The sequence below is a fragment of the Ochotona curzoniae genome, unplaced genomic scaffold (genome assembly GCF_017591425.1).
Source record: "Ochotona curzoniae isolate NIBS_2020 unplaced genomic scaffold, NIBS_Ocur_1.0 contig_3520, whole genome shotgun sequence".
Classification (NCBI taxonomy): domain Eukaryota; kingdom Metazoa; phylum Chordata; class Mammalia; order Lagomorpha; family Ochotonidae; genus Ochotona; species Ochotona curzoniae.
The window spans coordinates 29,012,576-29,040,258 of record NW_024465894.1 but is presented as its reverse complement, the minus strand read 5'-3'; the positions used below and the strand labels follow the sequence as shown (position 1 = coordinate 29,040,258).

At 41.0% G+C, this 27,683-nt stretch overlaps 1 protein-coding gene and 1 pseudogene across 2 annotated transcripts in view; both read left to right on the top strand.

Moving 5' to 3' along the window:
* Window positions 1-27,683, top strand: part of PLCB1 (phospholipase C beta 1) — a 621,942-nt gene that overhangs the window by 341,708 nt on the left and 252,551 nt on the right. The window lies entirely within an intron of this gene.
* LOC121157513 lies at window positions 26,030-26,167 on the top strand (annotated as a pseudogene).

Here is a 27,683-nt window from a genome sequence, read left to right as displayed (position 1 = left end):
TTGCATAAGATGAAAGTGTTTTAAGGAAGTGTGGGGAAATGAAAGAGTATGTAATTTATTTCCACGTAAAAATTTTAAAATATATACAAGGGGTCTTAAAAAGTTCATGGACAATGAATATTATGAAACAATTCCAAGAATTGCAAAGTGTTCGGTACCAAACTAAAGTTGATTTTGAAAAATTCGTTTTCTTTGAGGCCTGGTGCAATAGCCTAGTGGCTAAATCCTTGCCTTGAATGTGCCAAGATCCCATAAAGATGCCAGTTCATTTCCCAGCTGCTCCACTTCCCATCCAGCTCCCTGCTTGTTGCCTGGGAAAGCAGTCAAAGGACAGCCCCAAAGCCTTGGGACTCTGCACCAGGTGGGAGACCCAGAAGAGGTTACTGGCTCCTAGCTTTGGACTGGCTCAGCTCCAGCCATTGCAGCCAGTTGGGGGAGTGAACTAGTAGATGTGAGATCTTTGTCTCTTCTTCTTTTTTGTAAATTGATTTTCTAATACAAGTAAATAAATCTTTTTTAAAAAATTCTTTCTTTGAGAGGTAAAGCGACAAAGCGTTCTGCTCGTCTGGTTCAACCCTAATGTGTGCTGTGACTGACTGGATGTGAATCTCAAAGCTCGGAGCTGGGGACGCAGTCCCTGCCTCCAACCTTCCAGCCAGGAGCCCAGTCACCTGCTCCAGTGGCGCTGCTTCTGTGGGCTGCCTTGACGGGATGCTGGAATCAAGGGTCAGAGCTGGGAACTGAAACCAGTGCTACAGCATGGGACGAGCAGGGACAGCAGATCCAAATGCCTAGTCCCAAACTTCTCTCTCTTTTTGTTTTTAAGATTTATTTATCTTAAAAGAAGAGGTAGAGGAAGAAGAGGGAGATAAAGACGCAGACAAAATAAAACTTCCATTTGCTGGTTTGCTCCCTCAAATGGCTGCAGCTGGGGGAGGTCCAAAGCCAGGAACCATGCACTTGTTCTGGATCTCACATGGATGTCAGGGGACTGAAGCACTTGGGCCATCCTCTGCTGCTTTTCTGGACACACTAATAGGAAGCTGGATAGGAAGTGGGACAGCCAGGACATAAACCTGTGCCTATATGGGATGCCAGCACTTGAAGGTGGAAGATTCGCTAATTGAGCCATTGTGCCAGCCCCCTGAGATACTTTCAAATGATGTGATAAAATATTCCAAGAACTAAGGAAACTGAAGTATTTTATCACTCAGAACAACAACAAAAACACTTTGCATTCCGTAATGAAACAAGTAACTGTACCCCTAAATATAATTGTTTCTTGATGACAACAGCTTTTTCTATTCCTGTTGTGTTTCTCTACCAACAAAGAACATTATGGGGAAAAACACCACTTGGGACGGGTTTCAGAGCCGGGAACTCCACACTTCAGATCCAGCTTCCTGCGGATGCGTCTGTGATGCAGCGGATGATGGCTCAAGGAATTGAGTTCCTGCCGCCCATGTGAGATACCCGGATGGAGTTCTGGCCCCTGGCTCTGGCCTGGCCCAGTGTGTCTGTAGAGCAAACTACTGTGTGGAAGAGTTCTCCACCCCCCTTTTAAATTAATAAATCTTTTATACAGGATATGCATAAATTGTAGAACAAAACATTTAGTTGATTTCATCACTTATTCTTTAGACTATGTGAGTGAGTATTGATGCATGATTGTCTTGCTTCAAGCGTGAAGTGATGGATTTGGGTATCTAAGACCAGTGCCCCTCTAACATTAATATTCACATGAATTACCAAAATATCTGGCTAAAACTCACAGTACACTGCAGCAGTGCCGAAGTTGGGCTGATGTGCTGGGTTGTCCACCTGTGCCCAGGTGTGGCTCATGGTGCTGGCCTGAGTGCAAACCGCACTTTGAGTGACAAGACCTTAGATTAAAACATAGACACATTGACATTGATTAAGTTTTGAAAGTCTGTCTCTCTTTATTTCTCTTTCCCCCTCTCATACACACGGGAGAGAGAAGGGGATTGGTGGGGAGAGGCCAGGAGAGAAGCATGTGGAAGGTAAAATGTCAGTCGAGGCACCAAGTTTTGCTGCCTATGAACTAGAACTTTCCCCGCAGCCTTAAAGGGGCTTCTCCATGCATTCAGCATCCTGCCACATGTTTACTGCTTTTTTCTATAACAACTATCATCCTAGACCTTCAATTAGAACACTGTTTTCATAATTGCACCTGTTTTTGTTATAGCAGCAGTTTTATTAAACTAATAACTGTTAGCAGGAAGACACCATTACCATAATTTATGTTTATTATTATGGAAGTAAATATGCCTCTGGTTGCATACCATTAGTGGAAACCTCTGTGATCATTTCCTTGCCCTCAGCTTTCTCCTGTCCCAGAGTCTGCACATTTGTATAAACCTTTGCAAGCTTTTATATGTAGGTCTTTTACTGCATCCCATACAAATGCTCAAACTGATGTGTGATCTCTCCAGGAAGTTCCCCTGATAGCTCTGAGAGCATCCCACAAATCTGGGTGGATTCAATGTGTATGCTCCAATCAGAAATAATTCTATATGTGGTTGTGTACAGCTCTGAGGAAGACACAGTGTAAAGGAAAGTTCGTATAAATATACATACGGTAAATGGTGATACATCACAAATACTCTGTAGTGCAGTGGCTTGAACTAAGAAATTATCATTCTCATCAGGTCAGCTGGAGGACAGGTGAGTGGTAACAAGTATGCCGCTCTAGACTATGCAGTGCTGGAGATTAGCAGAGGTGGCTGTGAACCACACAGGGCCAGTGTGCCTCTTCCCAGTCCGTGCAGCCTGCCTGGGAGAGCTGTCAGCCATCACAGCACATTTCTAGCCTCTACTGTAGTGTCTTTGCTAATGTTACATTAGATCAGCCAAACATCTGCTCACTCACGATGTAGCCAAAGCTGGCCCAGCGTACGTGGAGCAGACATGGGGCACCTCCTGTGGAAATGAAAGGGAAAGAGATTTCAGACCCTCTCAGAGGCAGTTTCCCTTTTATTATTAGTGTAAGTGCAAGTAAGGCTTGGACTCTGTCAGTCAGGCCACAGCTGTATCCAGCCAAGTTAGGAACATGACATTTGCTTGCTTGCTTTTAGAGTCTTGGATATTTTTATATTAAGAAATTATAGTCGTAATATTCACTAAAGTGTTGTATTTTATTCATGTACTGTATACCACTAGATGTACATGTAAGGATTTTAAATTCCCAAAAGTGTAGTAAATAAAGCCTTTGACAAAATAAAGGTACTGGAGTCGTGGTCAAGGTGACAAAGCCATTCACACAAGCAGAGAACCATTCATCAGGAGATTCTTTACATCCCCTTTTTATCACTGTGAAGACGAATGTAGTAGAAAATTGGACTTGATGAGTCTTGCAGTGTTTTCAGACAAATGAATGAAGCCTGCAGCACAGGCATTAGGTCATCTCTGTCTGAGGTACCCAGGGAGGGTGTTGAAGGATGAGGAAAAAATTCATCAGGAGTGAAGAGCTAGACATTCTGAATAGAGAGGTGACGACATACTGTCTTCAGATAGCCTTGTTATGAAAGTGAGATTTGTGTACCTTCTTTCCTACTGTATGCACCCCAAGAGGACCTGGATAGTAAGTTACAAACTAATCAGGATGCAAGCAAAGCATTTACTGGGAAGATTAAAGATGGCAAAACAATGTTGGTCATGGATGTAGTAACTACATTTGAAGTGATTCATCATTAGTTGGGGCCAGTAACTCTTTGACAACCTTTGGAGAATTGTCTTCCTGTGAGTGACTAGCCTGATTCTGGTTGGAAGAAATGGAGAAAGAAAGACCCGTTATCTCTGCATTGCAGAAACATCAGCTGTAGGGTGATACATGAGGATGCGATGGCCAGTGGAATGTGGATTGAAGTGATGGTCCCCCTATCTAGCCCGAGCTCCACTGTTGATCAGATGCAGAGGATTCCAAGACATACAACAAAGAAGGGGAAAGGGTGAATTGTGGGGGTGAGAGAACTGACCTGTACCAACACATGTCAACTCACATGTAATCCTAGGAGTTAACTTTTATTGGGCCGTTAAGTTTGGAGGTTATTTCTAAGCATTTTATCAACCTACAGTGATAGACAAAACCAGACATCTTCATTCAACCTCAAGGTTACAGTATGTTTATAGATGAACCTGTCTTTCACAGTTTCAAAGGAGGTGGGATATAAGATAGGCTTGACCAGGGAAAACCCAGTCTACAAGAAACTAGCAAGTGAGAAATCACAACTCTATTAAGAAGGCAATGCATGTTTTTTTTCATGTTTTTATTCAGACCTTGTCTGTTTCACAGGGAACTTTGATTAGTTCATTCATTTATTTGTGCAGTACTGATTGGGCATCTACAGTGGTATACCCGGCAATGTACCTGGTGAGGTTACAGAGTGAGCAAAAATAGGCACAATCCTGCCTACTTGACAGCTTGTAAGTTGGAGAGTAAGAATTGGCAGCTTGTAAGTTGGAGAGTAAGAATAACTGAAATTGTGATGTTGCAAGGGAAGTTAATATGTGAGTGCATCTTGTATAGATAGAAGAGAAACCAATGGAAGATCAAGAGACTCATGATGACAGCTGAAGAGTGAAAATAAACTAAGCCAAAGACGTGGATTAGGGAGGGGGAGACAGATTTAAAATGAACTCAGACACAAAATATTTTTCTACCCTGTCCATAGTGTGATTGAAGCTTAAGTAAAGAATCTTAGTGTTTAGTTTTTCAAAGCTTTATCTCCTATTTGTAGCACATGATGACAGAATAAGAGAAGTGGAGAGGGAGACAGAGACAGACAGACGGACACGGGGACTGACCTATTTCCTCGTTCACTCCTCAGATATTTGCAGCTGTACCCGTCGGAAGTGGCGAGCCTGGAACTCCATCTGGGCCTCCACTGTAGTGGCAGACTCAAATACCTTCCCAGGTATGTTAGCAGGAAGCTGGATTAGAAACAGAGCAGGAAGTAACTTAAATGGCTGCACCATAATACCACCTTGGGACCTGAATATAGAATCACTTCTGTTTCCTGCTATTTCCTGGTTATTCATTTACTTTGACAAGCAAAGACAATAAGACTTCCTAATAGCCAAAGATATAGTTCTGTAACCCTACCTAGGAAATAACTGACTAAATGAAATGCTAATGATGTAGTATTTTGATTTTTTTTTCCAAAAATCTCTATGTAAAAATAAATATGCGATGCATACTCATTCAATTTATTAACTTCAAGGCAATATTTGGACCGCATTTATTGCATTCTGAGTAATACTTAAGCTTTCAAAATTTTTATTTGCTATTTTTTGATCCATAGCATCCAGGAGGCTGTATTACTTGACCAGAAACATAACTTTTTATTTTTTTGTATTGTAAAATAGCCAGAATCTGGCTATTTAATATAGTTTCCATTTTAAAGCGTGAATGCTTTAGAGTCCATGTTTTAACCCAGAAAGAATTGCATTTTCTCAAACTTGGCAGGCCTGGAGAAAAGCTGCTTAGAAATCACACTTAGGTGATAGATTGATAGGAAAAGTTCCTCTGTGGACCAGAACCACTTTGCCTATAGAAAAACTGTAGGTGGCTCTTACTTTTTGACCTAAAGAGACAACATTGTCGACAAATTCCTGGTAAAATCAAGACTGAATGACACAGCTTATTCTGGAGTCCCATCTAGATAATTCCAAGATATCCCATTGGTTAAAAATTCAAACATATTTATTGCAGTTTCCACCACAATCAAGTTAGCAGTAAATCAGGGTAAAGACTGATTTTGACTACATATTTTGACTGATTTTGATTATATATACTAAGCTTTTCTCTGACTCTTCTGCCAGTCATCCACGCCCAGCTAATTTCTTTTGCGTTGACTTCTCTGCAAGGTGAGAGTCAACCACCCTTACACCTTTGTCTCTCTTTATTAAGGCACAGTTTACTTTCAGTAAAATGCATGGCTGATACATGTGCAGTGCAGAACATGAATGCATTACGCAGTTGCCCAGGTCAAGACTGGGAACATCAATAACCCCAGTCAAAAAACAAAACAAAACAAATAAAGAAATACATGTTTAAGGGGGAAAAAAAGCAGTTGGGGAAAAGAGGCGAAGCAGAAACTCAGCACATCAAAGTATTCATCCAAAGCTATGTAAGGTAGTGGATTCTAGAGGACGCGGTTTCCCTAGGGCCACCAACAAGCCCCTCTCACCCAAATACAAACACAGCAAGGAAAGGGTGAAATTATGTTTCAAGTGTTCAGAGCATAACAGTGTTAAAGCGTGCAAAATATGTACTCTTTCTCTCTCAATACCAGATTTGTTGGCATTCTGCCTAAACCAGTCTGCTGTGGGTATCAACACTAAAACTTGCTTCTAAGAATGTCTCTTGAAATTGATGTAAGTGTCCCCAGGTGACCCTCCCTTCTCCAGAGGTAGTAGCAAGTCTCCTCCTCCCCAAACATCCTGGGTCTCGTGTACAGAGACTGTGATCTCATGGCATAAGCCCACCCTGCTTGACGTAAGGCCAGGCTGACTCTGAGATACACTTCACTTCCCAGATCTTTGTTTGGGATCCAGCTGAGATGGCTGGCCGGAAGAATCCATGTGTAACTGGCTCCTCCTCTCCTCCTCCCTTCAATAAATCGCGCTCTAAGGATCCCCATCTCAGACTCTGCTTTAAGGAACACAACCCAAGATGCCCATTTCCCTAAGGCGGACATTCACATCCTGGAATCTCGTAGGCTAACACTTGCTTCTCCCTGATTGCCACCTAGAAAGACAAAAGACATTCGTGAACCAGTCATATCCAAAATCCATAGTTGCTGCAGCATCCCAGACTGCAAACTTTTTACTCCTCTAAACACACATGTTCAACAGAGAACGCAGTGTCCTTTAGGGACTAGAAACATTAAATTGCAAAATGATTTTGCAGTATCCTGTCCCCAGAAAGCAGACAGTGCCTTTGGAAGTCTAAAGAATCAGAAAAACAAGGCATTAAATATTCTTAGCTGCATAGCATATAATAGGATTTTAAAAATAAGTGTTCTGAGACACAAGGCAAGAAAAACTGTCATCGCCTGCGTGTTATTGCAAACATAGTATAATTAAATAAGAATATAAAATGAAAGCTTATCTTCATATGAGATTAATTACTAAGGCAAGGCAAGAAAGTTAGCAGGGTGTCTCTGCTTCTCCAATGAGGAAATCTCCATCAGAATCAAGGTCAATCAGGCAATCAGTCATGCACTGTTTAGATTGAATTGTGCTGGCCAGGCTGGCCAGTGATGTGTGGGACACTGAGTGTGGCTCCTGGCACCCTGCGGCAGATCATGGGCGGTGAGATCATTGGATTCTTAGTACCTCTAGCAGAAGAGATGGAGACCATTGTGATGTCCTGACTGCTCAGATCCCTGAAGTGTCATTTAGTTGATTGTATACACATACAATGCCATATTGAGTAAGGAACCTGGCCATCAGCAAGGGTTTTATGTCTGGGAGGTGCCTGGAAACAGTACCCCGGACAGCGTTTACATGTATGTTTAACACAGGGTGTCATTGTGCAAGCACCATAGCGAGCACTTGCTCCCGCTACAGCACTTCCGATGTCACAGGAACCACCAGACACACAGTGTATTTTGATTTGATTAAAAAGCCTCAGAGAGGTGACAGATACCATTTGGATGATTAAACCGCCAGTTTAAATCCACAGAAAAGGGACAAATGGAAGTTATATGGACCTTCTGGATGGCCCACTTGTGCACAGAGTGCAGGGATGGCTTGGGGACTTTGAGCACCTGAGGGATGCTTGGGGACACAGAGAAGAAGCAGACGAAATGGCTGCCCAGAGACCCCGCACAAGATATAGGATATATGAAATCAACATAGCAGCATTAGAACTCAGGACTAATGATAGTTAAGTAATGGGTCGGTTGACTGAGTCATTGATTATAAAATACCAAAAAATGTATGTATATGTATGCTACATGTATATTACATGTCAGTGTTTGACATAGAGGTATTAAAACAACAGTAAAATGAAAATACAATTACAAATGAAAATTCCACTTGTTTCAATGCTATGTATTGAAAGCCTTCTTATCCAAAACAGTGTATTATTGTCACTGCTTCTACTCCAGTCCCAATTATAACATTGTACAATGTATTGCACAAACTAGTATTAGAGAAGACACTTGATGAGTAGGAAATTATTAAATGTGACTCTACAGCTCTAGCAATTCAGAAAGTCCTGTATATCATCGGAAATGAGCTTCTCTGAGTTTTGGGGGGCCTGAAGGGGTATTGTGCATGGCTGTGTGTATCTGTCTTCCTTTGCAGGCTATATCAGCCCGGGCGATTTCTTTCTGTAACTCCAGTTTGCTGAACAGTCCTGTTACTTGCTTCCTCCTTACAGTAAGCATGACAGTGTCATTGTAAAGGTGTCTGTCTTTTCGAGGTCATGTTTCACCAAGTGTCAGTCAGGGCTTCTTTTTCCCTCTCGACACAGGCAGCAATGATCTGATTAAATATTGATGAGTCCTATTGGGTAAAACCAAGTAAAAGCAAGCGTCACTCTACAGCATATATTTAAGTGGAACAAGATGTTGGAATCTTTGACAGTATTTATATACTGGGATCGATTGGTTTGGCATGATAATTGGACAGTATTTTCTTATAGGATTAACAAATGTTAGTAAGTCATCTAAAAACTTTGAGTAATCCATGCTCCCTGCAGTGGAAATAGTTCTCCTACTTCCCTATAGGAGAGGGATGACTGCCACAGCTGTGCACTTGACCAAACTCCCTTGCAGAACACCATCCCAGACCATTTGGTGCTTGCCAGGGGCAGCTGGAAAGGTGCGAACAGAGCGCAGGAATCCCATTGTTTTTATTTAGCAAGAAGAGAAACGTCAAAGTTGCAATTCGCATATAGAACTCACTTATATCCCTGTGGCTGCATTTACAAATCTTTGCAGTACCCAGGAGGAAGTTGCTGACAGTAGCATCTGCATAAAGGAAACAAAGGTAAAGTTTCTATCTGTAAAATTCGCCGACTAGCAGGGAAAGAATATATCAAAATCACTTAGATGGCCTCTATTCCAGAAATCTGTGGTGACGGGATTCCCTTCCCTGTGCAGTGGAAAAGCAGAAGTGAAGGAGGGGGCTGCAAAGGGGAGGAAAAGCTGGGAAGAGCCGTGCAAGGGGGTTGTAAACTCTCCTTAACATGGAAACTGGGGCAAGGGTCAGTTCAACCCTTCATTGGCGCAGCCTCTGGGACCTGCCATAATTGCATGTCAATTCTGGGTTGCAGCCTAGGACTGGGCTCGAAGCAAGTTCCAGTTATGGGGCAACCATCACTATCTGATTGGAAAGTGTTAGGGAAATTTCAGTAGATCTGTTATAAAATAACCTCTCCATCCATAGCAGGAGTCAATTGCAGGCTAATTACAGAAGCTTGACCTTGGCAAACAGGCCTGGTATTCAATACTAATGAATATTAAGTATTCATAAACATTTTCAAATTTTGCATTCATTGGAGATTGAAATGTCTTAAATATTTGTCTACATGATAATGTTGTAATTAGTGCTATTATATTGATAAGGTTGTGTTTAGGAAATCAATCTCAATTAGGCTGTTTAGTTTCACACTAAGAACTGTGCTAGAGGGGACACAATTTGCTTCAGTTGACCACATTGTGCCACATTGGGCACAGAGAGTTCTCGAAAAGCAGACCTTGGGGAGATCTCCTCACACTGATGTGGAGAAACGAACTCAATTTTCATGTCTTACCAGCCACCTATCAATTGCTGTCAGATGTACCACACAGAATTTCAAAGAAAAATCAACTCCTGCTATGTATTAGTGGTACCTGAATGAAGTGATTTCAGGAAGCTACATTAAAAGTGGAACCAAAAAAGCTGGGGCTAGAGGAGGACCTTAAGTTTTCTTAGCCGCTTTATTCTCTTAAAATGGACAAGAAGGGCCTTGTCGTTCAGCAGGATGAGTTGTTTGGACACCTGTATTCCACAACCAAGCAGTGGAGCCCCAGCAGTTTGGCCTCTGACCCAGCTTCCTGCCAGTGCCTCCTGCAGGCAGCACAGGTGGCTTAGGCCCCAGAACCGCCCATCCCAGGAGGGACCCTTCTTGGAGTTCTGGCTTCAGGCGAGTGTCCACCTGGTTGCTGTAACTTTTTGGCAGTGAATAAACTGATGTGAGGCTTCTCTTCATCTCAAAAAGTGATTCTTATTTTTCAATAAATCTATAAAAACGAGTGTTAGGACATTTGCTCAACTCCCCCGGACACAAGTTAGGAATGGGTAACAGTTTCATTATGTTTTGTTTTCCTAAGATATCTGTGTTTACTTGAAGTCTTGAATTACTATGAAATGTTTGCCTTTAAAGTGGAAGATGTGATAGTGGCTGCATTTGGAGAGGGTTAGACAGGGGCAGCGGCATGGCTTCTAAACACAGTAAAGGTTCTGTAACATGATCCCCAGGGCTCACTTTCTGCAACTTCATGAACTTGTCCTGGGAGGATTTGTGCACCTGCAATTCTACTTCTATTCATATTCTTAATTTTTTTTTAAAGTTTTAAAAGCAATTTACATGAAGCCAGTGGGGTTCTTAACCCTGATTCCAATAAGTAAAGCTGCCGACACAGGCCTGATATTTGAGTTGATTGCTAGCTAAATCATTTCCTGTTCATGATGATGTTTCTCTGATTCTTGCATTTTTATCCAATGGATACTATTTAATGTTTCTTTGCTATGTTTTACAACCATTTCTGTGGGACTTTGTTTCTGTGGTATGAAAACACATTTGGCATTTCCAACAAACTGTATCTTTTCGTACCTTCTTCCTTCTTGGGATGGCAAAACGCCTTGGATGAAATGATATCCTGCGCTTCCCACCTTTCATGATAAGCCCTGCTTGTGGTTTATCTTTCCCTTGCACGTCCTTGGTTGGCGGGTATCCTTATCCTCTAATCTGATAAAATGCTCAGTGTAAACAGCTACATTTGCTCATGCTATGCTTTTTCGATCTATGTTATCTGTGTAGCACGGCCTGCAGCATGCATTCTAGTCCACACAGTTTTGTCTTGGGGTACTAATTGCATTATAACAGGTAGGAAATGGCTCCAATAAGAAGTATTATGGCCAGCTATGGTTTGGAATTTTGACATCTACCTACTGTTTTGGTTTGCTGCCAAGGCTTCTGATGACTGAAGGACATAGTTCAGAAAACAATGGTGATATTTGTCCTTCAGCCAGCCTTTGACCCTTCATCTCTAGCAGCTTCTCTTAGGCTTTTATTTAAAAAAGAGGGGAAACACACACACACATGCACATACACAGGGCAGCACAACTGTCTCCTGTTGCTTATGTAGACTGTTATTCATAGTGTTTGAGCACTTGCGATTTTAAAAAACTAACCTCCAGTGAACTTGAAAACTCAGGCTATGAGATCAAAAGCAACTGGATAATGTCAGATATATGCATCCTGGCACAGCCAGACTCACTCTGTGAGATTTGGCAAAGTGATGTCCTATCTCCCAGCCTCAGATTTCTTATGTAGAAAATAAAGTCCCATCTGTGAAATATACTATTGACTGGAATCAGCAGAAGGATTTCTTTTTTTTAAAATTAATTTATTTTTAAAATGATCTTACTTAGTTGTTTAGGGTACAAAGGGTCAAGGCCTACAGGAAAGTGGGTAATGCCATTGTTTCCACACTAATATCATTTTTTTCCCCTGTATCTGGGGTCAGGGGAGAAACAAAGGGAGAAGTCCCACCCAGCCTCCCACCCATCCCAGGTCCCCGTTGTAGGGCACGCTCCAAGGGTCCTGCTCAAGTAGTTTTGATAGTTCAGCAGGTCTGAATTGCTGTTCCAAGCACAGTGAAACCTATTCAGAATGCACTGGCTGACATAGTCTCTTCATGGTTGATTTTCTGAGATCAGCATTTCAGTTGGAGGGGTCTCCAAAGAAACTTCATCTGAGATGATCCCAAACCTGATTTTTATGTGAATTTGCCAGTACAGGGTCTGGCACAGTCCATTGCCCCAATCAGCTTATGCACATGCTGGTCATTGCAATTGCTGGGTCAGTTCTGTCTCCAGCCCTGTCATCCACTTGAACATCCTATGGCTGTTCTAGTCCAGCTCACTCCTACCCACTTCATCCTCATGCAGAGCAGTGGGAGCTGCAACCTAGGTTGGTGTGACACCCCATAAACCCCACCAGTTCTGCTCCCTGTCCTGGTTCCCATGCATGCCATTATGTATCGCAGGCTTGTTCAGTCTGTCCCACATCCCATTTAGCTCTGGTACTTGTCAATGGGCATTGAAGCCTTGTTCAATCCAACCAACCTACTATCCAGCCCACGCACATACTGGCACGTGCCTTTCTGTCTAGTCACCCCTGCCCCTGTCCTGGTTATCGTGCTCTCCAGTGGAAGTGGTTGCCCACAAGAGAGGTGCCCACTATCTCCCTACTAGGCCACTCCAACTTCTGGATTGCGCACTCTCCAGGTGGTTCTGGCATTTAACTTAACAGAATTGGCCGCCAGTGCCAGCCTAGCAGAAGGATTTATAATGTTAAGCAAAAATTGTATTTCCTTATGTGGCCCCTAGCCATTGAGTTTTATGTACATGAAAGTTCATTGGACAGTATACTTGCTATCTATGTTATTATACTGGTTTAACTCAAAAACAGAGAAAGGAGAGCCATTTAGATAGTATTTCTTTAAAAATATCCACAAAATATTAATTCAAACCTTTAGGAAATTTAAGAAATCATTGGAATACTCAGTAATCCTGTCTACTATCTCAATTATTTTGTCACAAAAATTACTTCAATAAAGTAAAAATTATTTGTATGAAGGCACTCATTAAAGCACTTCCTATAAAACCAATGTTGAAAATGACATAAATTAAATGTCAAGTAACCTGAAAAAACAGTTACATAATTGATGCATCCATTACAGAATTGTGCAGTCTTCAAACACAACTATGTGAGATTGGGCTGTTTCACATTTTGGAGAACTCCCACAGAGGGCTTTATAAGCTAGACCTGCATTACCCTATGCCCTAGCAGTTTCACTTCTGGCTTTCTCCCAACACAGACGAAAACATATGAGTTCACGGAAAGTAAATGGATTAGTGTTCATTACAGCTTCATTCATCATAGCCAAAAAATGAGAATAACCTGAATGTACATTAATAGAAGACTAGATGAAAAAATAGCAGTATATTCATCTATGGTAGTATTCCCTTAGTTATTACCACAATGCAAACAAATCTAAACAAAGATGATGTTGAATGATAAAAGGCCATAAGATCCTATACTGTGTAATTCCATTTACATGGGTTTTCAGAAGAGGCAAAATAAGTCTGTGATGATAACTATTAAAACAGTGAGTACTTGGAACTGATAGAAGGTGCAAATTGTCAGTGCCTGGCTAGCAGGTTGTCTTTTGACCTTGAGCATCTTCTCAGTAGAAATTTCGAAGTATCTCAGTTGATGAGCTGGTGACCCAACACCAGCACCCATCTTCTTTCAGTCTTGGGCGACACAGAGTCAATGCATTTTTGCTCAACCCTAGATACTACAATACTATCCTAGAAAGAAAGACTGCTGGCTTTTTATTAATAAGGAAAGGAGTTCTTAAGAGAACAGTCAGAATTGCAGAAGACTTTTGACACTCAGCCTGATGTTTGCAGTGTGAATGGTCTGGATGGGACACTGACATTTATAGATGGTATTGCCGAGCCCAGACACTTACATGTCTAATCCTGGCACACATATGGCCAAGGTTGGATTGTAGACATCCAAGTGTCTGTTTCCTTAATGGAGGAAAAAGTAGAAACTAAAAACTACACTTTCCAGAGAAATTGAAAGGGATATGGATGTTGCCTCATCTAAAGCTTAAAGAGCAAAAAATACGGGATCAAAAGGATAAAGAAGAAGTTGGTATTATTTCAGCAATGACAAAACAGAAACAGGCATTGGGTGCAGCAGTAGACACTGCTTGGTACATCTGCATCCTATACTGGATAAAGTTCAAAAATATATAAGTTCAAAACTTTCATGAAGTTCAAAACTTCTCTTCCTTGAGTACGAGGGAAGTGTCTTAAAATCAATCTTATGGCAAGAACCTCAGCAGATATCAGATTGCCACTCGTATTTATCAGCAAGTGTTCACAGTCTGTTCTGAAATGTCAGCTGTTTTGGAAATCCTACACACACACACACACACTCTCTCTCTCTCTCTCTCTCTCTCTCTCTCTCTCTCTCTCTCTCTCTCTCTCTTTCTCAGATGACCCTGTCAGCAGGAAATGACTTCAACTGCTGGTCATCATTTTCCATGTAATATTGTCTACTGTGCTGTTGCTGAGCCTAAGCTTGTGGAGTCCTTTGACATGAGAAAATCTTACGTTTTATGTCAAATGTTTTTTTTAAGAAGAAAATCTTAATTCTTGACCTGAAAGTACAATATTCTAATTCTGTAACCAGAACATGAGATCATAAATCATGACTATTAACTTTTGCATTACCAACTTATTTCTCATAGCTGATTTAACCTTTATTCTTAAATCATGAAATATTTCATCACATTTTTAATTTTTAAGTTCATGATAGCTAAACTGTAATGAAATTTAGGATTAATTAATTCTTCAGTTACCTACATGGCAAATGGAACTTTTCTAAGAGTGCTGGGACTTGATGTCAGGAAGACACTAGAGCAAATGCTCTGGGGGAATAAATAGCCAACATTTATCTCTGATTTTATAAACAATCCCCAAAATTGTATATTATAGTCCATATGTATCATATAACAGTCCATATATATATTCATATATATTCACTCATTTAAGGACTGAATCAGTCAACCCACTCAACAAGTTTGATGACTCTTCTATATATATTAATGCGACTGGAAACACAGAAGTTAAGATGGTAAAAAGGAGGACACGGAAGAGCACAACTGTATTATTTACTGATGTGTTAAGTCTACCAATGCATATGATGATATTTGACATGAGCTAGATGGTAGATCCCCATGCTGTTCTCCATCCCCTCCTCCCTGACGTTTTCCTCCCTTTCTTCCTCCCATCCATCTGTCCATCTACCTATTTTTTGTTATTTTTTTTGTGTGTGTCATTAGTAAAACACAAGGACGGATGGAAATAAACAGGAAATTAGATCATTGAAAGTTTAGTAGACCAAAGATTGAGCTAATGCCCTTCCATGTCTTAGCAACCCTCATGAGGGTGTCATCTTACTCTCCATTGACCGCCCCCCAGCATTAGCACTGTGACTTGATAAAAGTAATCAATAAATAATTGATACCAAGCAAACACTTCCAGGTAATATAACAAAGTCACAGAAACACATAGATATTATCAACATTTAAAAAAATTGTTATGTAAATTATACTCAAGAAAACAAAAAGGTGTGAAACTTTTTTCTATGTGTCTGAAGTAGTCTTTGACATGGAGGTATTCCTTTTCACATGATAGCCGGTCATTGAACCATAACTTGATATTCTGCTTTTTCCATGGCCATCTCCTCTAGACTCAGGGTAGAATGTCCCCTTTCTGTAGCTTTTTGATTGTGGTGAAGTGTCTGGGAAAACATCTTCTCTCATTTCTAACTCGCTGTGCACGCAAACAGAGGCTCACAGGTGGAGGAAACCTAACCCAGTTGTAAATCACAAAATGGAACACTTCCTGCATATTTGAGAAAACAGGGAAGACTTTGTCCTCCAGCAACCAGAAGCCCATTATCTCTCAGAAAGTCTGCTCTTAGTACCTGTCAGCCTGAATGGGTCCTTTCATACAAATCGTTCTGCCAGTTCAGTCACAGCAGCCAAACAACTCTCATTTTTTCAAATTACCCCACATGTCTTCATTTTCCATTGAAATATTTCCAAACCACTGGAGCACACATCATCTTAGACCCCTATTGATGAAATGCAGAATAGAGGTTATGTCAGATATAACTAATGATTAGAGGTATCCTCACTTTCTCCACTGTTGACAGGCAGTGAATAAAGGCAATTTATTCACTACAATTGATCCATTGAAGTTGGTTTGACTCGTGAAAGTATAACCTTTCCCTAGGGCTATTCTAAGCCAGTGATTTAGAGCTGAAATGCCCTATATTTATTTATTTTTACGATTTCTTCCACTGCACATGCAGTGGGCCGTATAATTATTAGTATTGCAACACCTAGCTCTGTACAGGACATGTGTGGCATTCACTCACACACACACACACACACACACACACACACACAGAAAGGAACACACAATCAATCCCCCATTGCAATTGAGAAAGAAACAACACCACAGTTTTTTTTATCTCTTCCTTCTAAGTAGTGATAATCTTAGTTAAGCATTTCTGAATCAAGTATAAATTGAACACTTTTTAAAATTATGAAAAATTAAAACTATAAATGTGTCTTGTTGCGAAACTCTCTTTGCATCATCTTTTCATAAAACACATTGTAGTGAATTCTTGAGACCCCTCATATGCATGTTTTCAAAACATTCTTGTGTAAAAAAATAATCTTGCCTCCTAATTCCATCTCCAGAAACTTTTTTGAAATACCCTTGTGTGAAATTAGGAAGATCTTGAAGCCAAGCCCATCTGTGTTGGTATTTAGGCTCCCCCTTTAAGTAACTCGGTGACTTCTGGCTAACCCTCTTGAAATGCTGAGGAAAGCTTTGAATGCAGTCCCAGTGTGTTTACACTTTCTTTCCCAGGCAGAGAGTTTTCATGGTCTTGGGCAAAAAGAGTAGCATGTAGAAGAAATAGTTCAAGATAACTTGAAAAGGGAAGATCTCAGTGGCAAGAGTTATGAGCCTTCATTTTACTCCTGAGCTTGCAGCAGGATTCTTACTAGTAATTCTGTAGCAGAGTAAATGACTGGTTGAAAAATTATTCCAGAAAAATAATTAAAATGGGGCCATGTTGGCTGACAGGAGTTCATGGGGGTGTTTTCAATAATTTATGTTCGTATTTGATGATGAGCTATGTAAAATACATAATATACTTCAGGTATCATTTGATGTCTTCATGATCAAAATGTAATAAACAACATTGATCTTTAAGCAATGCTTCGAGTTTTCTTAACTTTCACCATACCATTTTGAAACTGCAGGACAATTTGGATGAGATGAAGAGGAGTGAGGTAGTTCCAGCCAGCTGTGAAGCACACAGGTGACTTCATTATCCAGCTGTGAGATATTTTCCTCCCTGTTGGTGGCCGTCATTGGAACAGACTGTGACTGTGTTCTGTGTGGGAGCCACAGGTGCTCCCTCGGGTCAGGTGCTCACTGACATAGCTCTTACAGTCCCCACAGAGGAGTCGCCTTTGTCTTTCCTTGCACTGCTGTGTCCTCTCTCCATAACCAGGGAAGCAGTTCAGAAGTAAACAGCCTCCTTTTGCCTACAAGGAGTTCCTTGTGCCTACAGAGAGTCTGGAAGCTAGTTTTCATTGATGTAATCCTCAGTACAGAATAGTCCCCAAATCACAGGCTGGAAACTCTTGACAAGAAATTGTTTACAGCAATGGGGAAAACGACACAGCACTTAGAAATAAAACAGAAGGGTTTCTGCGACACTTCCAAAATCTTTCCTTTTGATTTTGTTGGGAGAAACTATTTTTCAGATTCTAGGGGATGACTGTTGCCATATACCTCATAGAATGCTGTTCTTTGAGTCAGAAAAAAAAAACCCTTAGAAATGATATTTACTACCTTTTGTGTGGAACAACAAACTAAACCTTAGAAAAGGCAAGTGACCTGCCCTGATGGTAGCAAATGCATTGATGTATGTGGTGCTAGTCATCAGCGGATGAACTGCCATGCGTGGCATGCACTATTAAAACTGAGAACTCACAGGTAAGCAGTGTGGAGTGAACTCTGCCCACACTCGCAGTATTAGCTCCTGCACCCTTGCTAGTCAGAATAGCTCCTTGTAATTAATAGTTTGGTAGAAACACATCATCTCACCCCCACACCAAGCCAACCAAATCAGAATATACTTCTAAATGATGTATCTTTGATTTTGTAAGCATATTCAAGTTGAAATGCAAAAGTAAATTAAAGAGGGAACACAGGAAGTGTTTGTGGTGCTTACTGGAGGGTAACATAAGACAGCTCACGAGGGCAGAATGCCCAGCACTCCCAGGGCCATTTCAGGGCATGGCATTCTTGTTGTTCTGACTGGAAAGAGAGTTCCGGAAAAGATACATGGTATGATCTGCCTCATATCTAAAATACAAGTGCACAGCTGGAAGACAGAAAGCAGTGCAGTGGTGGGGACTGGCAGTGGAGCACACACTAGAAAGAGGTTCAAGGAATTTCTAGAAGCAATGAAATTATTCCCTATCTCAACTGTGAATGTAAAACATATGTGGAGATATTATGGGGGGGGGGGGAATGCAGTGTGCTCAGGTTGGAAAAGGGGAAGGACGATGTTTCTTGGAAATCTTGCTGAGAGAGGATGCCGGAAGTAGGCATTGAGGAATGAGAAGGAATCTTCAAAGGCAAGAATACACTCCCAGGATCCATGTCATAGAATCAAGACATTTATTATAAGATGCAGGAAGCAGTTTGGCTGGGGAGAGCTTGTGTTTGAGGTGGGAGACGAGCCTGAAGAAGGTGAATTGAGGATAGAATTATGGAGAGCATGTCATGCCAGCGTTTTGGCCAGAAATGGGAAGCCAGTGAAGAGTCTTAGCAGAAGTGTGGCAAGATACAAACTGTTGATGAAAGATAACTTGGCAGCTCTGTTGAGCATGCATTCGTGCTAGAGAGACTACAAGAAAATAATGGCAATTATTGAAATGAGAGAAAAATATGGATTTCAGCCGGTGTCATAAGGAAATTGTCAGATGTACACAGATGTATGTAACATTGGTGTCAAAAAAAAAAAAACAGCTGAACTTTCAAATCAGCTGGATGAGCAAATTGAGAGAAGAAAATATCAACGATGGTTTTCAGAGTCTCGCCAATAAGAAAATCCATGAAAGAGTGCATGATATCAAAGGTGGTGTGTCTACTTTTAAAACATGCAGAATGAACAGTGCTAGTGGGTCTGTTATGCTATTGGGTAGTTCTTTTCAACTGCACACATTCCACATGTTATCCTATTTAATCTCCAGATTATTTTCATTATAAAAGTTAGATTGTTTCAGTTTTAAAGAGAGATAGTGATGGCTCATTTTGTACGCTAATTGCCCAAGGTAGCAGAATAGAATGTTGTATTCATTGTCACCATTGCAAGAAATCTAGCAGACAGTGGGCCTGCGAACAAATTGAGAGAATCGGGAGAAATCTACAATGTGGCTGTATCTGAAGTTTCTCATAAAGTGGATTTGTTCCCTTCTGTGACATATTGTAACACACTATCAAACCTGCCACGTGTGTTCACGTGGTCTTTCTGAGAAAGAGAGCTGACTTCCTGGTCCAGAAATCATCTGCAACCTACAGCAAAGATTCTCTCCAGTGAATTTTTCAGCACCATGTTGCTAATATGTGATACCTTCACCAGTTAGTTTCTAAGCTCTATTCTAGGGAGATATTACGATTCCTAATTTTCTTGTATTGTGAAGTAGACTACTCTGATCCTATGTGGAGACTCAGTTCAAACACCTAAGACCTTGGGGAGAGAATTAAGGTAATTCAACCTGCTTCAGAGTACAATCACTCCCTAAACAGGTAATGCTATAAAAATAAGTATGTTCAGCATGCCTCAGATCTTTGACTAAAGTTATCAGTAGATGATAGTTGCAGTAAATACCATCGCCAGTGTCTTGTTCTAGATGTTTCTTACTCAAGCAGAAGGTTTGCAGGAAACAACTGTTATCAAACTTCGCTGACAAAATCACATTTCTGTTTTCAAAATACAGGTGTTTTATGTCATAAGAAATGAATTGTTTTAAATTCAGCGCTGTGCTTTTCTGAGCGTTATCTTCTGCCGGTGACCCTGCCTTACTGATCATAGGCTGTTTTCAGATAACATATTTTGCTCCATGTATCCAAAGAGGTACGGTTGCACCTCTTCTTTGGGAATCAAGGCTTCACATTAATTAATAGTTACTGGTGAACTGCTCCACTGATGCAACAAATACATACGTTTCTAGAATAATAATGTGAATTCTTCTCTGAAGAATCCAAACCAGCAGGCTGTCACTTTGCAGAACTTCTTGTTTCCCCAAGCTTATAATAAAACCAGCTCACTTTTTCTTCAGGCTGCTAAGCAGCAAGCAATTTGTTTGTTGTGCTCATTCTGTCTGCTTGTGGCTCACTCTTGTATTTAGTGAAGCCTCCAGGCATGTTCTACAATCATTTGTTTTGAGGTGAACAATGATTGTGTCTTCAAGTTTGGATATGAACACAGGAATGATCTAACTGTTCATCACACATTTGGACCAGACAATTATTCCTCCTAAGTAACTCAGGCTTCTTTCTGGGAAACAAATCCTGCATGGAGACAAATCTCAAATGCATTTGAAAACAATCCTCTTGGTTTTAATGGCATCACCTCCACACATCCACCTGTCCAAGCTGGGAACTCAGGCCATCTTTTCTACCTTTCCTCTTCTTCCTTGGCCACCCAGACTGTGTACTGAAATAATACCCCGACTGGACCCATCCTGTTCTATTCTTGAACTCATACATTCCTTTTCCAGTTGCTCCCACTTCGTGGCCCTTCTTGATGTTTTGCCTGTCTTCCTAGCTGTCCCTCACCACTCACTCCCGCTGCGCTGTCTTCCTTCCTCAATAGTTGAGGGCAATATTTCTGTGCATAAAATAAGCTTCTTTCTTAAAGCCATAAGACAATAACCCTTACAGTGATCTCCGAGTTTCGGCATATTCTAGTCCCTTTGCTTCTCTATACACTTTACTGTCATTTTCTTGGGAAAGAAGAGACCTCCCCAGTGAGAGGGCTTCTCCTCTGCAGTCGTTAACCCAAATGACGGGTTGGCAGAGAAGCCTCCTTGATAATTCCACGCACCTGTCCCGGGAATCCACCTGCCAGCCTGTCTGCCTTCCTCCTTTTATCTATCAAACACCTTCCTACCTACCTTAATACTATTTCTTAATACTATTTTGTTTATCTGTGTCTCTTACATATTTTCACTATTCCAAATTATATAAATATACATATATACACCTGTAAATTTAAATATATTTCTGTATACCGAGTAGGACTGGATCTCTATACCTCAGAGCGCTTGTTTGCACGTGTAATCTTTTATTTGTATTCACAGTATTCACCCCTAGGCTGTAAACTCCTCCACAAGAACCATGGTTGTGTCTGATACTACTTAACTTTAATGCACAACACCAAACTCAGTGTCTGGCATGGGTTAGCTTTCAATAGATATTACCAGAATAAGTTGAAATATTTTTGCCAAACAGTAGGGATCAAAAAGAAGCAACCCCTGGCAAAATACTAGGTGACAAGAAAACGAAGCATCTTCACATTTCTCAGCGTTTGTCAGTGAAGCGAGGCAAAAGGCAAAAACGATGTGTGACTACCTAAGGAAACAAAAAAGGGAAATGGGAGGCAAGTGAAAATCACATGAAACTAGCCTGTTCCTTGAACCACTGTTCCATTTGAAACATTTCAATTGGAAGCTGCGGAGCATGCCTAGGCCCTGGGTGCCAGCTCTTGCTTTGCTCATTCTCAATGCAGTCGTTACTACCGGAGGAGCCAAGGAGCAGCTCTGGATCTGCTGGAATGTCCAGATGGCTAAATGGTGGCACACTGTTTGGTTTTGATTACCAAACAAGCCCTAACTCAGGCATTTCTCCCAACCCCCTGCTCATTGTTTGCGTCATCCCGGGACCTGAACCTATCTTTAGACTCAAACTTAAAACCAGTGTTATGCTTTTAAGTTTCTTTTATTTTTTTTTTGTGCACTTTACATCAGGTTCACCTTGTATAATAAATTCAGACAATTCCTAAGAGCTAAGAGGTTGGTGAATTCCACCTGTTCTCTCTTCCCCATCATATATTCAATCTCTTCTCATTCATATTCTCTCTCTCTGAAATTTCTAACAAAGGAAGATTAGAAGATTACCAGTTTGGGAAGTCAGACTGTACAATAGGAAGTGCCAAGAGGAGCAAATCAAAAGATATTAAAATATTATATCTAGTAAACCTCACAGCTTGTGTTTTTTTTTTGTTGTTGTTGTTGTTGTTCCCATAACCTTTCCCAGTGATTAACAGGAACAATCAAATTTGGTAGAATTTTATAAGATGTTAGTGACTGCATTTCACCATAAACCATTCATAAATGTCTCTTGTAGAATTGTGCGTGATCAGTTTGGTGTAACTGGTGGGAATTTTACCATGGACTTGTCTGTAATAATACAGAAGGGAGTTGTCCACGTTGTGTGCAGTAACCCCACTCTCCCTCTTGCTGCAGCTAAAGACACGCAGCTTTCACTTTCTTGGTTGTCCTTTCTTCTAAAGGCTACAAAAGTAGTTTGCTGTGACGATATGCTCTTCCCCAGCTTGGGCACACTGGCTGTCGTCCAGTACCCATACCTGGATCTCTCTGCCTGAGGGCTTCCATTGCTCGATTGTTCTGTAGAATGCGTGAGGGCATGAGCTGTCGTAGAGTCGTCAGCCATCTCTGTTTTTGCCTTTACTTTGGTTTGGTTTGGGTTTTTTTCTCTATCATCGTGAAGGTGACTATCTGATGCCATCTTTGTACGGCCCCAGTGATGAATCCCCATGTGCCTCCAACTGGTGGTCTACGTAACAGCTTGCTCTCTGCTACTGTCCTGAATCAGGCTTGCAATACTGTCCCTGTAGTTAGGAAAATTTCTTCAACTCCCACAGCACAATATTGTTGTGCCAGTCACCAGTGTCTTCTCATGAGTCAACAGCAGGTGAGAGCCAAATCCTGTTAAAATAAGACCTTCTCCACTGTGTTCAGCACCAGCTTTCCAGGAGAGTTGGAGCACCTGCTACATACATGGTTAAATACATTTTTATGTCACTGGCTAACTAGTTGCCACAGGGCAGACTTCGAACAGAGCTCTTCCTTGAGCTGTTGTGTAGAGAAGACCTTGAAGTTGTGTTCTTCTCAGTTTTTGTTACTTCTCTCAATGAACAACCTTCTGCTATAGGTGTCCGGTTGGTACACGGCAGATCTTAAAGGAAAGAAATTGATAAAAGGGGATAGAAGGAGGAAAAGAAACATTCTTAATGCTGAGTTTGTGGGAAATTGTGTGAGCATTTCAATTTCAACTTGCCCTACAGATTTTCTCTGTAGTATTGGTACCACACTTAGAAACTGTCGAAGGCCTCCTGCTGTGCAGTGGATTGGATGTCCCTGAGTCTGTGTTCATGTTCTTGCCGTTCCACATAAATTCAAATACCTCAGGAAGAAAGAAAGACAGGGCCAAAGGTCCCTCACATGTGCACATGGAGATGCAGTTTCATGATGCGCATTTCACCTAGATTTGCGGAGTGGCTGAAATCCTTGACCTCACCCCAGCTGCCAGAGCTACTGCCCATATTGCAACCCTAAGACATTGAGACACCTAACATCTAGTGCTGCATGGAACCCATCTATTTTACGGCTGGAAAAGCTTTTTCTTCCTGCTGATATCATGGTGATGATGACTTGTCATTTCAGAGATGGAGTGAGAATTCCGGATAAATCTGGGTAGATGAGAAACGGGCATGCATCCAATTGATACCAGTTCCTAATACACATCCTTGATGTGTTCCTGGAGACAGTCTAACTTACTTCTATAACCTTGTTGTGAGCAGCAGGATGGATGTATCATAAGTGAATTCTTGTTGCAAATGCTAAAGCTACACACACACACACACACACACACACACACACACGAATCAGGGTTATTTTATAACCTCCCCCCACACACACACATATGAATCAGGAATATTTTATAACCCTCATGCATTTAATATCTTCTTGTAATATAATGATCACAAAATTCAACAAGCACATTTTTCCAAGTATAAAAAGGCCATTTCAGGGTTGCTTTTGGTTCCTGCTGTTGCAGTGTTTAGAAGTATCTCACTATTTAGATCTGGTAGAATGTCAAAGATGTCAGTTGGCATGTGTCAATAAAAGATGTCGACACAGCCCCTCCAAGTTCCTGGCAGAGCAGTTTTTTAAGTGAATCAAGCATTTGGTGCCGGGAAATCCTGTTTTAAGATCCACCAACTTCTCAGTTCTTAAAATGGCTTTATTTTTAAGAAACAGATTCTTCTTATGTAAGCATATGAGTTTTCTGTCATGTTCCTGTTTCTGACACTTGTATACATATAAACTGCAAGGTTTTTTTTTTTTAATATATTTTTATCTGTAACTGCCAACAGCATTTTGAGAGTGGAAGTTTTTAGAGGATCACAAAAATCCAGTGAAGAGGTGGGCCTCATGGGGTTATCCTTGATCACACATTGGCTGGGTTAGGCCAGGCTAGGGTAGCACCTGCTGGTTCGTGTGAGATGGGAGTGGGATGGGATTTACCACACAGCTGCATCCTCTGGAATGTGAGCTGGCTGTGTGGAAGACAGACCTAATCTGACCTTGCACTACTGGTGCACACAAGAGTCAATTTTGAGGACCTCCCAGGCAAGGTTTCTTGGGGCACTCTCCCCAGCTACACTGCTGGACTTAAACCCTGTCTTCAGAGAAAACTACGAGTTATGTGGTTCAACCTTAGAGTGCCTTCTCAGTTGCTAACGATTCTCTTGGCCAAGCTTTACAGCAGGTGTCTGGGTCTGTGGATGCACTAAGTTGGACTTGGTCAGCCAGTAGACCTTGGAAAGATTTTCTGAGCCCTGGTTTAATGAAGCTGATAATGTCTCAGAATTCTCGAACTACTCAAGTAACACCATCAGAACATTCTTCCCTCTGTCGGGGTCTCTAAGGTATTATCAAATGACTATTCCTCATCTGCAGGTGCTAATGTATGTAGTTTGACAACAAGGAGTGACCGCCTCTCCATCTTCCACTGTAGGTGTTGGAAAATCAAACAAAACAGAACTGAAATGTGCATCTCACTCAGTTTCCTCGACACCCTGAGCCTCCCCATCCCAAGCAGAGACCCACATGGGGACACATCTCTCTCAACTATGTAATCACTGTTTAAAAATTAAAATAGGGTCTGGCATGATGGCTCAGTGGCTAAATCCTCCCCTTGGAAGTACCAGGATCCCATGTGGGTTCCAGTTCGTATCCTGGGTGCTCCAGTTCTCATCCAGCTCCCTGCTTATGGCCTAGGAAGGCAGTGGAAGATAATGCAAAGCTTTGGGACCTGCACCCACATGGGAGACCTGGAAGAACTTCCTGCCTCCAGATCAGCTCAGTTCCAGCCACTGAAGCCAACTGGGAAGTGAACAAATGGATGGAAGATTTTTCTCGTTGTCTTTCCTTCTCTCCATAAATCCAATCTGCCTTTCCAATGAAAATAAATAAGTAAATCTTTTAAAAAAAATAACAAATAAATTTAGGAAAAATCGCTCTAACCATCCAAATGAATTTATGCTAGACATTCAGAAAAAAACTTATAAGACCAAATGTTGAAAAAGTTATAGGGTAGCCAAAGCATTCATACAGTTTTGATAAAACAGTGGCACAACTATTTTGAAAACGTTGTTTCTAATAAAGGCATCTCTCCGTTTTCTATGATCCAGCAATTGAATTCCTTGGTATTTAATCAAAAGGAGTGAAGCATGTATCTATATATTGATTTGGCACCTTTTAGAAAAGATATTTACCAACATGACAAATAGGAAAGGAGAGGAAGAGACATGGTGGCAGGGGGAACTTCTGCCCATCTTCTGGTTCACCTCCCAGGTGCCCACAGAGGCCACAGTTAAAGCCAGGAACTGGGGACTCTGTGGGAATTCCAGCACTGGATGCAACACTCCTGACTCCCAGGACCCTCAGTAGGAGTCAAAAGGGATTGGGGCCCAGGGCCAGGAGAGTCAAGCTTTGGTGTTATAATATGGAATGCAGGTATAATAACTGGTAGGGGAGAAACCATGATCTCCAAGGTGGTTTTCAAAGGGATGTCCTGACACCTGCAATTTCCCCAAATGTGGAAAACTTGACAGCATAATTGTAGTAGCGGAGGACTGTGTTTATGCTCTCCCCTAAAAAAAAAAAAACAAACTGATAATCACCTGTACTTGGTAGCTTCTGGTTTCATAGTAACTGCAAACTGAAAACAGTCAGAATATCAATCAACTGAGAATGAATAAACACAGTGTGGTATATTCCATCATATCCATATGATGGAATACTGCTCATCTTAAAATAGAAATGAATATGGCTATATTCAACAAAATGCTTGAATCTGAAAACAATAAAGCTACTAATGTGAATTGAACAGACATGAAAGATAGCATACTCAGAATTTATGCCAAGTTCAAGGACAAGCGAAATACTTTATAGTACTAAAAACCAGAGTAGAAGCTGACTGGAGTGCACAAGACTAATTGGAAGATAATAAAGCAAGATCCTTAGAGAGGAAATGGTTTTCATTTTGGCCTAGACATTGATTGCATGGTCATATACAATGGCCAAATCAAATTGATCTGTGTACTTAAGATGTCTAGTTCAAGTGTACCTGAAGTGAGTGTGTTAGCTTAAACAAAAGCTGTTGCCAGGTTTCTGGGTTCCTGCTTGACAACTCTGTCATTTTTCTCTACTAGCTTAGAAGCTAAATTCAAATTCAGAATATAACAGTCTTATTTATTCAGGAAATCACTGACACATGCACTTTTCCATTTAAGGAACTGCTCCAAATAGCTGAAGCTTTCCCTTCATACAGCAAACCTTAAGGAAAAGAAACCTCTTACTTTGGTAGAGTATTAAAGTACTGGTCTTGTGTGTGGCATTGACAAAATTTAACCCACACAAAAAAATATATCTGCCCACATTTTAACATGCATTCAGAAGGCAGCTTATACAAGTGCTTTTGTTTCATAGCAATACTTCATTTTTGGAAAGATTTTTACTATCTGCCATGTCCTCAAATCCTTTTCTATTATGTCTGTTATAATCAAACATTTTTTTCTAAGTACACTTGGGTCATTTGTGTGTATTTTGGGCAAATCATATGGATTTGCAAGTTGAGATTCTGCCAGAAAATTTCTTGAAGTCCAGAATTGATCTTAAAATGATAACTGAGGTATGGAGAGCACTGTGATGTTGCCTTCATGTTCCCTGAGGAATCTATTTCATTTCAACAGAAGTCAGGTGTATCCTAGGAGCTTTGGAAGGCTCTTGGGGAGAAGAGGGTTGTGCCCCAGGTATGGAAGGAGGAAGTGGAGCTCTGTCTGGAGACCAGGTGATGGGACGGGGATTAGAAGAGGTGACCTGGCATTTAGCTGTTTTCCAGATAAAATGATAAGATTCTTAGTAGCATAAGTACATACATTTTGAATGGGGAGCCTTTAGCACACATTTTACCATATTGTTGTGGTTAGTGGATATACTTTTAGCCTAAAGGATTGAGGCTAGCTGAATCATTCCTGTTGCAAACCTCATTCTTTTCAGTATAGCAAAGGTGATTATGAACTGTATGGATAGAATTTGTAACTTGAGCCAGGTCGAAATATGTTAACAGTAAGATATTTGCTCTTCTCTAAGATGGGATATGGCAGCTTG